The sequence below is a fragment of the Trichechus manatus genome, unplaced genomic scaffold, assembly GCF_000243295.1.
Source record: "Trichechus manatus latirostris isolate Lorelei unplaced genomic scaffold, TriManLat1.0 scaffold00158, whole genome shotgun sequence".
Taxonomy (NCBI): Eukaryota; Metazoa; Chordata; class Mammalia; order Sirenia; family Trichechidae; genus Trichechus; species Trichechus manatus.
In genome coordinates this window covers 1652133-1664519 of record NW_004444094.1, presented here as the reverse complement: position 1 = coordinate 1664519, position 12387 = coordinate 1652133, and positions in this window count along the sequence as shown.

Sequence of the window (12387 nt, the reverse complement as noted above, 5' to 3'; positions counted from 1 at the left end):
TGCTGTCGAGTGGGTTCTGACTCACAGTAACCTTATGTACAACAGAAAGAAACACTGCCTCGTCCTGCGCCATTCTCACAATCATTGCTATGTTTGAGCTCATTGTTGCAGCCACTGTGTCAATCCATCTCATTGAGGGTCTTCCTCTTTTTCACTGGCCCTCTAATTTACCAAGTATGATTTCCTTCTCCAGGGACTGATTGCTCCAGATAACATGCCCAAAGTACATGTAATGAAGTCTCTCCATCCTTGCTTCTAAAGAGCATTCTGGCTGTACTTCTTCCAAGACGTATTTGTTCATTCTTCTGGCAGTTCATGGTATATTCAGAATTCTTTGCCAACTTTATAATTCAAAGATGTCAATTCTTCTTCAGTCTTTCTTATTCATTGTCTAGCTTTTGCTATGGCTTGGGTCAAGCATTCCTTAGCCTGAAAAGTGACATCTTTGCTTTTTAACACTTTAAAGAGGTCTGCCCTTGTGGCTCAGTGGTTAAGGGCTTGGCTGCTAACTGATAGGTCAGTAGTTTAAATTCACCAGACACTTGTTGGAAACATTATGAGGCAGTTCTACTCTGTCTTATACGTTCGCTCTAAGTCAAAATCGACTGTGAGTTGGAATCGACTGGACAGCAACGGGCTCGTTTTTTGTTTTTTTTTGCAGCAGCAGATTTGCCCAATGCGAAAGCTGTTTGATTTTTGACCGCCGCTTCCATAAGCATTGATTGTGGATCCATTTAAAATGAAATCCTTGACAACTTCAATATTTTCTCCATTTATCATGATGTTGCTTATTGGCCCACTTGTATTTTTGTTTTCTTTATGTGGAGGTGCAATCCTTACTGAAGGCTTTCATCTTCATCAGTAAGTGCTTCAAATCCTCTTTACTTTCAGCCGGCTACATTGTGTCATCTGCATATCACAGGTAGTTAATGCATTTTCCTCCAAATATCCATCTGACATCAGCAATGATATCTCTCATTCCACGACTTCTCCTGAATCTGGCTTGAACTTCTGGCAGTTCCCTGTGGACGTACTGCTGCAATCCCTTTTGAATGATCTTCAGCAAAATTTCACTTGCATATGATATTAATGATATTGTTCAATAATTTCCACATTCTGTTGGATCACCTTTCTTTGGAATGGGCGCAAATATGAAACTCTTCCAGTCAGTTGGCTAGGAAGCTGTCTTCCAAATTTCTTCACATAGATAAATGAGCACATCCAGCTCTGCATTTTTTTTGTTGAAACATCTCAATTGGTATTGTGTCAATTCCTGGAGCCTTGTTTTACACCACTCCCTTCAGTGCTGCTTGGACTTCTTCCTTCAGTACCATCAATTCTTGATCATATGCTACCTCCTGAAATGGGTGAACCTTGACCAGCTCTTGTTGGTACAGTGACTCTGTGTATTCCTTCCGTCTTCCTTTGATGCTTTCTGCGTCTTTTAATATTTTCCCCATAGAATCCTTCAATATTTCAATTTGAGGCTTGAATTTTTTCTTCAGTTCTTTCAGCTTGAGATATGACAAACGTGTTCTCTCCTTTTGGTTTTCTTACTCCAGGTCTTTGCACATTTCATTATAATGCTTAATTTGTCTTCTTGAGCCACTCTTTGAAATCTTCTGTTCAGCACTTTTCTTAATAATTTCTTCCATTCACTTTAGCTACTCTATGTTCAAGAGCAAGTTTCAGAGTCTCTCCTGACATTCATTTTGGTCTTTTCTTTCTTTCCTGCCTTTTAAATGACCGTTTGCTTTCTTCATGTATGGTGTCCTTGATGTCATTCCACAACACAATTCGTCTGGTCTTCAGTCATTAGTGTTCAATGCACCAAATCTATTCCTCAGATGGTGTCTATGTTGTTGTTGTTAGGTTTTGTCGAGTTGGTTCTGACTCATAGTGACACTTTGTACAACAGAATGAAACACTGCCTGGTCCTTCGCCATCTTCACAACTGTTATGCTTGAGCCCATTGTTGCAGCCATTGTGTCAATCCATCTCGTTGAGGGCCTTCCTCTTTTTTGCTGACCCTCTTTCTACTTTACCAAGCATGATGTCATTCTTGAGGGACTGATCCCTCCTGATAATATGTCCAAAGTATGTGAGACATAGTTTCACCACCCTTGCTTCTAAGGAGCATTCTGGTTGTACTTCTTTCAAGATAGATTTATTCGTCTCTATATACTGTGCATAAATTCACTCCTTCTACTCCCAAGTTTTTTAGCTGAAGTAGTTTTTCTTTCTTTCATACCAAACGAACATAATTCAAGTCCTCAATTCTAATTTGGTTGCAGAAAATGTGCATCTCTCATAGGTTTACTTTCCTTATTAATTACGGAGATTTCCTGGGACAGCCTCCTTAAATCCAACAAATTGATCGTGGTTGCTTCTGGCCATGTCTTGGTGCAGTGCTGGTCCAGGATTCTCTTTGTTACCTCCTGTCTCACAACTGCTTCTCTAAATGCTGCCATTTCCCAGACAAGGGAGTAATTCTACACTAGTTCTTGCAGAGTACAAGGTTTGTTTAAAAGGAGCCCTCAGCTGCTAACTTGTTCAAAACCTACCCAGTGGCTCCTCAGGAGAAAGACCTAGAGATCTTCCTAGAAAACTCTATGGGGCAGTTCTGCTCTGTTGCATGGGGTTGCCATGAGTTGGAATTGACTCACCAGCACCCAACAGCAACAATAACAAAGGTTTGATGATAAAGTAAAGAACTATAATGCAGGAAAGGAAACCTTCAAAACTGGTGCCAGATAATATAGTCTTAGAATCTAGCAATCTTTTCACTTTCAGGACCATCTGTTTTCTTTAACCATTTTGCCTTGGGTCAGCCTCTGTCCTCATTTTCAGAGTCAAATCCCCACTGTCTCTCTATTACTTGATTAAGAGTGGAGGTAGGAATAAATCAACATCATTATAATCCCCTCAAGCTCTAATGACCTCAAAATGACTCCTGAGGGTCATCATTTAGACTTCATTGCTGGTTCAGGATTATGTCACATCTGTATGACTCAATGGTCCAATGTTGCACTCTGGTTGATCTGCCCAGAAAAAAGGGTGACAATTTCCCAAGCATAAATTCCAGCTTCCAAACTGAAATTCAGAATCTGTTTATGAACTCTAAATTTGCCTTTGTGGTGGCTTCAATCATTTTAAAATCCAGACTTCACTTCAAGCAATAGGAAAAACTCTTGGTAAATTTAGAATATCAGTTTATCCCTGCTGCATAAGTATTACTGCATCTATATATTGGAGCAATGAGTAAGTGCAAATTGCTGTCTCTTACGGAATATCTTTTAGTGTATCAAATAAACTGAACCTTTTAAGAATGACTGCTAACTCATAATTCAGTATTTAATGCATACAACTTTGAACAACTGTATTTGGGTATAGTTTTTTTTCTTTTTTTCATGTTCACAGCCCAACTATTTTATTTTATAGTGTCATTTAGCAATCGCTGCATAATTCTTGATTAGTTCACATCTGAATTTGAGAATTTGAAATGTTTTTGAATTATTTATTCTATAATATAAAGTAGAAGAAGGAAAAAAAAAAAAAAAAGAACTTTGAGCAGGAGGTTTCTAAATTTCAGGTTGGGATAAACTATCCAATGTCTATTTTATTATGATGTAAAAAAAATCCCAAGAACTTCTCATGAAATAACTACACTTATAAGAAACAGATTTAACTCTGGGTCTCAATTTTCTGTATTGTATTATAAATTTTTGTTTCCCAACCCCATATTATCCTACACATCTCTCCATAAATATCTTCTACAAGTCACGTTCCAGTATATTATGGAACACCAGAGTTGGAAGAAATAATAAAGACCATTTAATAAAACCTCTATCTGGTGTATATACCTCTTTTGAAAAAATTCTGAGAAGTAGTTGTTATATTTATAGCAAGTATATTTTGCTACTTCTAGAATCAGTTTTATTTTGTATTTTACACCATAAATGGCTACCATATATAAGTTCTATTTTTAAAAAAGTTAGTTGTTGTCTAGTCAATGTTGACTTATAGTGGCCCCATGTGTTTCAGAGTACAACTGCCCACCATAGGGTTTTCATGGCTGTGACCTTTCAGAAGCAGACTACCAGCCTTTTTTTCCTAGGCACCTTTGGGTGGGTGGGTTGGAACCACCAACCTTTCAGTTAGTAGCCTTGTGCTTAATCATTTATACCGCTCAGGTACTCCTGTAAGTCCTGTACTAGATATTTATTCCAGAGTCAGTCTCTGGAACAGAGAGTCAATCTCTGCCTTCGAGTAGTTCTTAATAGATAAATTGACAATTACAACATTTAATGCAATAATACTCTGATAAGGCACCACAAAAGGTATAGGAGAGGCATCTGGGCAAGGGCAAAACCAGTCAGTTCTCTATAACACCTGGCTACCAAAGGAGTGATCACTTTTGCTTCTACCTTGTTGTGTGAGCCCCAGCCTGGCAAAGGTAAGAAAGTCTAAATCAGCAACTGGATAAAAAAAAACCCAAAAAAATAGGTTTACTTTTTCCCAGACAGAAAAGAGTAAATAAAAAAGGAAAAAGAAAATCATTAAAGCACACAGAATATCAGGGAAGAAGAAAGCAGAATAGCCCTCCAAAACTGGTTTCATAATACCTTTCGTACCTTCATAATACCTTGTAATAGCTCTATAACAAGCATTCAGATTGTCTTCCAAGTTCTCTTATAGCACCATTGTGCACTTGCAAGGACTCAAAACACTTCACTTTGTACAGGACACTACAATTAGATTACAGTCAGGAATTGCTTCCACAAACATTTATTGATTCAACAAACACTTCCTGCACTTCTACTATGTCAAAGGCTCAATAAATACAGTGTTGAATAATAGAGATATAATGCCTCTTCTCAAAGAGGATAGAGTCTAGTGAGGGATACTGGCAAGTACATAGACAACAAAAATACAGTATAAGTGCTATGATAAGGGTACTAGTATCTGTTTACTTGGGAGCAGTCAGAAAAACCTTTCTAGAGGGTGTCATATTTTAAGCTCTGACCTAAAAAATAAGAAAAAGTTGGCTACTGAAAAGGAAAGAAGGAAAAGAAAGAATGTACCAGAAGAGCAAAGAACACATGCAAAGGTCCAGAAGCAAAAAAAGAACATGGTGTTTTCAAGGAGCTTAAACAAGTTCAGTTTAGCTGGGTCATCAAGAGATCCATGTTGAGCGGTAGCTTGGAAGAAGGCTGGACATGCTGGAGTCTGCAGGCTATTTTAAGACGTGGACTTTTGGACTGAGAGTAATAGAGAAACATTGAACAGTTTCAACCCAGAATGATATGATCAGATTTCATTTTAGACAAAACAGACCACTTGTGGGAGAATAGATTTTTTCAGAACTTCAAGTTAAGGAGTAGATGAGTAGCTGTTAGAAACCTTGGTGGCGTGGTGGTTAAGAGCTATGGCTGCTAACCAAAAGGTCAGCAGTTCAAATCCACCAGGAGCTCCTTGGAAACCCTATGGGGTAGTTCTGTTCTGTCCTATAGGGTCACTATGAGTCTGAATCAACTGGATGGCAATGGGTTTGTTTTTTTTTTTGGTTTTCCCCTCTATGGTCCCTATATCTAATCCAGTTTAAGAATTGCCTGAAATTTGCTCAGTTTCAATTAACACTCAAGCCCTCGGTGGCTTTAGTAGTTTATGCTATGGAAAATGCTGGCTGTCACAATACCACAGTCTTCTAGCATGACCAACTGTCCTGGCCTCCCCTTTTGAGGGCTGCTCCAGCACGTCTCTCTTCTGTTACGGTAAGACCAACCGTAGCTCTTGTGCCCAGGTGCAACCTAACCAGACACACAGAAGATCTGGCTCCTCACTCACTTTCAAATTAAGATGAAGTCTGGAGGCCTGAGCTCTATTTCCCTAGCAACTGCACAGAGGAGCCGGGTGAAATTGAGTTTGAGGTGATTCTGGGAATTTCAGTAGCCAGTTGTTTACAAGGATCTGTTTTTATAAGAGAAAAAGTTGGACTACAATAGTAGATTTGGGAAACTTGTTATAATTGAACCACTAGCCTGAGTGGGATCACCTAGGGTATTCAGAGTGAGAAGACAGAACCTTGGAGAAAACTATATTGAAAACATGGAGAAAGGAAGAGGATTTTGCAAAGGACATTGAGGAGGCATGCCCTGAAGATGAGTTTCTTGTTTCAAAATAGAATATTCCAAGAACTTCAACAACTCCAAGAAGATGTGAATTGTTACTAAGAGACTGAGCAAAGCAAAGCCTTAGTGTTGTCTTTAGATGTAGGAATAAATTTGAGTACTGGAAATTTTGTCACAATAGTTTGAGGTTGAAAATAAAGAGGATGTTGGGTTGATCGATTGGTGCAATGCTTTCCAGAAGATTGTGAAGTGAGAGAAACAAATATGGCAGTAGACAGAGTGAGTTGAAGGAAGGTTTACTATTTATTTGTTTATAGCTCCTTGTTTGTTTTAAATTAGAAAGACTTGAACATTCCTAAATGCTTATGAAATGGAGCAAGTAAAAAGAAAAAGTTACAGAATATAGAAAATTCTTGACAAGTTAAACCAGCTACCCTGGCCCATGTATTGCCTGCAGATTTTTTTGTTTGCTTGTTTTAAATCCATAATGTATAATAAAGAGAAAAAACTGTCACATGACATTATGGAATTTAGGCTTCACTTACCCTGGTGGCATAGTGATTAAGAGCTATGGCTGCTAACCAAAAGGTTGGCAGTTCAAATCCTCGGAAACCCAATGGGACAGTTCTACTCTGTCCTATAGGGTCGCGGTGAGTCGGAATTTACTCAACAGCAATAGATATTTTTTTTTTTTAGTAGTCCATGGAAGGTACAAAGAGTTAAGCGCTTGACTACTAACCGGAAGATTGGTGGTTTGAAGTAATCCAGAGGCATCTGGGAAGAAAACCCTGGCAATCTGCTTCCAAAAGGTCACAGTCTTGAAAATCCCATGGAACAGTTCTAGTCTCCAACACATGGGGTCAGCATGAGTAGGAATTGACTCAAGGACAACAAACATCACCACCAACAACAAAGGCTTCACTTGAAAATTTGAAATATTTGAGAACACTGGGCCCACTATCCTGAATGAAAAAAGTAGTGATGTCCAAAAAGCTTCTATCTCTGTTGAAGAAAGTACATACGGTTTTCTGCCCAATTTAATTTGTCTATAATGGTCTGGCTCTTGTAAGCATTTGAATTTGTACAGGCGAACTACAGAGTAAAGATAGAATAGTTATAGAATAAACCAGAAAGAGCTGAAAGATATGAATGCAGAAAGGTTGAAAATTTTAACATTACTGAAGAAAGAACTGAGAGAATATAGTATGTTCCTACATGCTTTGATGAGAAGTTGAGAGAGTTCTTGTCTAATGACATTTATTTGCTCTCTGATGTCAGGGGCAAGGTCTTCCCTGAGAGTAGATGGCAGTTCATGAGTGAAAATCTTGAAGACAGCACTTAGTATTTAGGAACAGTACTAAATAAAAGTGGTTTTGGTATATTCTGTATAATTATTATGTTTTAATTACTTCTGTGATTGCAAAAGGTTTAAAATAAACTATTACTACTACTACCATCCAACACTCATCTGTCAGTTTGTTATACTGTGGTGGCTTGCTTGTTGCTATGATGCTGGTAGCTATGTCACCGGTATTTCCAATACCAGCAGAGTCACTCATGGTGGGCAGGTTTTAGCAGAGCTTCCAGACTAAGACAGACTAGGAAGAAGGACCCGACATCTACTCCTGAAAAAACTGGCCAGTGAAAACCTTATGAATAGCAGCAGAATATTGTCAGACATAGTGCTGGAAGATTAGCCCCTCAGGTAAGAAGGCACTCAAAATACAACTAGGGAAGATCTGCCTCCTCAAAGTAGGGTTGACCTTAGTGACACGAACTGAGTCAAGCTTTCAGGACCTTCATCTGTTGATGTGGCACGACTCAAAATGAGAAGAAACAACTGCAACATACATTAATAATTGAAACATGGAATGTACGAAGTATGAATCTAGGAAAATTGGAAATTGTCAAAAATGAATTGGAACTCATAAACATCCTAGGCATTAGTGAGTTGAAATGGACTAGTATTGGCCATTTTGAATCAGGCAATCATTTGGTCTATTATGCTGGGAATGACAAATTGAAGAGGAACAGTATTGCATTCATTGTTGAAAAGAACATTTCAAGATCTATCCTGAAGTGCAACACTGTCAGTGATAGGATAATATCCCTATGCCTGCAAGAAAGAGCAGTTAATATGATTATTATTCAAATTTATACACCAGTCACTAATGCCAAAGATGAAGAAATGGAAGATTTTTACCAACTTCTGAGTATGAAATTGATCGAACATGCAATCAAGGTGCATTGATAATTACTGATGATTGGGATGCGAAAGTTGGAGATAAAGAAGAAGGATTGCTAGTTGGAAAATATGGTCTTGGTGATAGAAACAATGCTGGAGATTGCATGATAGAATTTTGCAAGACCAACGACTTCTTCATTGCAAATATATATTTTTTCAACAACATAAACAGTGATTATACAACTGTACATCACCAGATGGAATAAGTAGGAATCAAATCAATTGCATCTGTGGAAAGAGATGATGCAGACGCTCAATATCATCAGTCAGAACAAGACAAGGGTCCAACTGCAGAACAGACCATCAATTGCTCATATGCAAATTCAACTTGAAGCTGAAGAAAATTAGAGCAAGTCCACAAAAGCCAATATATGACCTTGACTATATCCCACCTATATATTCATCTCAAGAATAGATGTGATGCATTAGACACTAATGCTCAAGGAGCTGATGAGTTGTGCTGTGGAATGATATCAAGGACATCATGCATGAAGAAAGCAAGAGGTCATTAAAAAGACAGGAAAGAAAGAAAACACCAAAATGGATGACAGGAGAGACTTTGAAATTTGCTCTTGAAGGTACAGTACCTAAAGCAAACAGAAGAAATGATGAAGTAAAAGGGCTGAACAGAAGATTTCAAAGAGTGGCTCAAGAAGACAAAGTAAAGTATTATAATGAAATGTGAAAAGACCTGGAGTTAGAAAACCAAAAGGGAAGAATATACTCAGCATTTCTCAAGCTGAAAGAACTGTAGAAAAAATTCAAACCAGGAGTTGCAATACTGAAAGATTTTATGGGGAAAATACTGAAAGATGCAGGAAGCATCAAAGGAAGATGGAAGGAATACACAGAGTCACTGAACAAAAAAGAACTGATCAATGCTCACCCATTTCAGGAGGTAGGATATGATCAAGAATAGATGGTACTGAAGAAGTCCAAGCAACACTGAAGGGAATGGTGAAAAACAAGGCTCCAGGAATTGACGGAATACCAACTGAGATGTTTCAACAAATGGATACAGTGCTGGATGTGCTCACTTGCCTATGCCAAGAGATTTGGAAGATAGCTACCTCATCAACCAACTGGAAGAGATCCATATTTGTGTCCATTCCAAAGAAAGGTGATCCAACAGAATGTGGAAATTATTGAACAATATCATTAATATCACACACAAGTAAAATTTTGCTGAAGATCGTTCAAAAATGGTTACAGCAGTACACCAAGAGGGAACTGCCAGAAATTCAAGCTAGATTCAGTAGAGGACATGGAACAAGGGATATCATTGCTGATGTCAGGTAGATTGTGGCTGAAAGCAGAGAATCACAGAAAGATGTTTACTTGTGTTTTATTGACTATGCAAAGTATTTGACTGTGTGGGTTATAATAAATTATGGATAACATTGCCAAGAATGGGAATTCCAGAACACTGAATTATGTTCATGACAAAACTATATCTAGAATAAGAGACAGTTGATTGAACATTACAAGGGATATTGTGTGGTTTAAATTCAGTACAGCTGTACATCACGGTTGTGTTTTTTCACCATACTTATTCAATCTGTATGCTGAACAAATAATCCAAGAAGCTGGACTATATAAAGAAGAATTTGGCATCAGGATTGGAGGAAGACTCATTAACAACCTGCAATATGCAGAAGACACAACCTTGCTGGCTGAAAGTGAAGAGGACTTGAAGCACTTACTGATGAAGAGCAAAGACTACAGCTTTCAATACAGATTACAGCTCAACATAAAGAAAACAAAAATCTCAAAACTGGACCAATAAGCAACATCATAAAAAACAGAGAAAATACTGAATTTGTCAAGGAATTCATTTTACTTGGATAGACAATCAATGCCCATATAAGCAGCAGTCAAGAAATCAAAGGACACATTGCATTGGGGAAATCTGCTGAAAAATATGTCTTTGAAGTGTTAAAAAGCAAAGATGTCACTTAGAGGACTAAGGTGTGCCTGACCTAAGCCACAGTATTTTCAGTCACCTCATATGCATGGGAAAGCTAGACAATGAATAAAGAAGATTGAAGAAGAATTGATGCCTTTGAGTTATGGTGTTGGTGAAGAACAGTAAATATACCATGGACTGCTAAAAGAACAAATCTGCCTTGGGAGATGTACAGCCAGAATGCTCCTTAGAAGCAAGGATGGGGAGACTTCATCTCAAGTACTTCGGACATGTTATCAGGAGGGACCAGTCCCTGGAGAAGGGTATCATGCTTAGTAAAGTAGAGGGTCAGCAAAAAAGTGGAAGACCCTTAATGAGATGGATTGACACAGTGGATGCAACAATGGGCTCAGACATAGCAAGACTGCAAGGATGGTGCAAGGCCAGACAGTGTTTCATTCTGTTGTACATAGGGTCACTATGAATCAAAACCAACTAGACGGCATCTAACAACAACAATACTATTGCTGCTGCAGCTGCTGCTGCTACTACTACTACTAATAAATGCACTTATGGAGCACTTATGATATTCCAGGCACTAGTGTAAGCTCTTTAAATAAATTACTCATTTAATCTTCACAGTAAGGATATGAAGTGAATATTATTATTCTCTCCATTTTTCTTCATTAATAGATGATTGTGTCTATTATAGAAAATGCCAAGTTTTCTACAGCTTAATGGAAGTTTTTCAATCTGATGGGATTCAGGACCATTATCTCCTTTAAATTTTTCTACCTAAGTTGGAGTTATAAGTTAAATCTCCTTATCCTAATTCCATTATTAATTTTAATAAATATTGAAATATTGTAAGGAATTCCAGTACCACTAAACATTGTTGAAGGCATCAGCCATGAACTAAATAGTTAAGTATTTCACTTTGTACCATCTTAGTTTAAATTAATTCATGAGCCCCTAGAATCCATAACCAATGCAATCTCTTCTCTAGTGATCTCTCATCTGCAGGAGGTAGTTTAATGCCCTCCCACTAGGAAATCGGTATTGGTGCTAGATGACGTTCTCTGCCCAAAATTCTGGAGTTGTATAAGCTATACCACATTAACACAAAAAAAATCACATAAGTTATCAGTAATTAATACCAAAAATCATACACAACCTTTATATATATCCATGATAAAACTTGCAAAAAAGCTCAGGTTAACATTTTTAAAGGGAATGCTCGTATGTCTTTTCTTTCTCAAGTAGTTTAACATTAGTTGTTTTTCTTACACTGATTACTGTGTGCACCTAACGAAGCAGGTATGTCGTATGTACCCAAAGCTTAATTATTTACATTAGCAAGTATATTATGGCAAATAATTAAAGATTAAAATAAAACAGAGAAATTAGAAATTACCCTTTGGAAGTGACTATATGGAGAAGTGACTTATTGAATGATACTGTGATATTATTAAACTCGTATTAATTGAATATTTATATATAATACTTGATGCCATTTGTTATCTTACTGGGTCACAAAAAAGTACACCATAAACTGTGAACTACAGGGAGCTGACATTTAGCATATATGGTCAGCTCTTCCTGGTGGGAGGGAGGAACTAATAATGAAGTACTACTACGTGGTCTGACCTTGGCATTTTACGTAATTTGTTCCATATCTGCAATCTGAGATTCTTGTTTTTCAAATTAAGAGAGACTTCTCCATTTGGCCAATAAGCCAAACTGTAGATTTAAGAACAGTCGAGTAAAATTGGTGATGCAATAAGAGAGGGCATTTATGCTTTGAGGCTTAACGTATAGCTTTCTCCAAGATGCTCGGGGAATCCATTCTCCACTCCGTTTGAGCACGTAGCTCCCCTGGAAGTCGATGGGAGCTGCATCCGTGACAAGAAGAAAATAGGCTTGCTAAAGTTAATTATCAGACTGATTTCGGTCTCATTTTAATACCCTGTTTATTGGCAATGGAAGCCTGATGTGTGGCTTACTTTTTCCCCACCTGATTTTCCAGGTAAGGAACAGAAGGCAACAGCTACGTGTAAAAAGGTGGGAGCTGTGACTGCACACATCGAGGACGTGTAAAAAGGAAT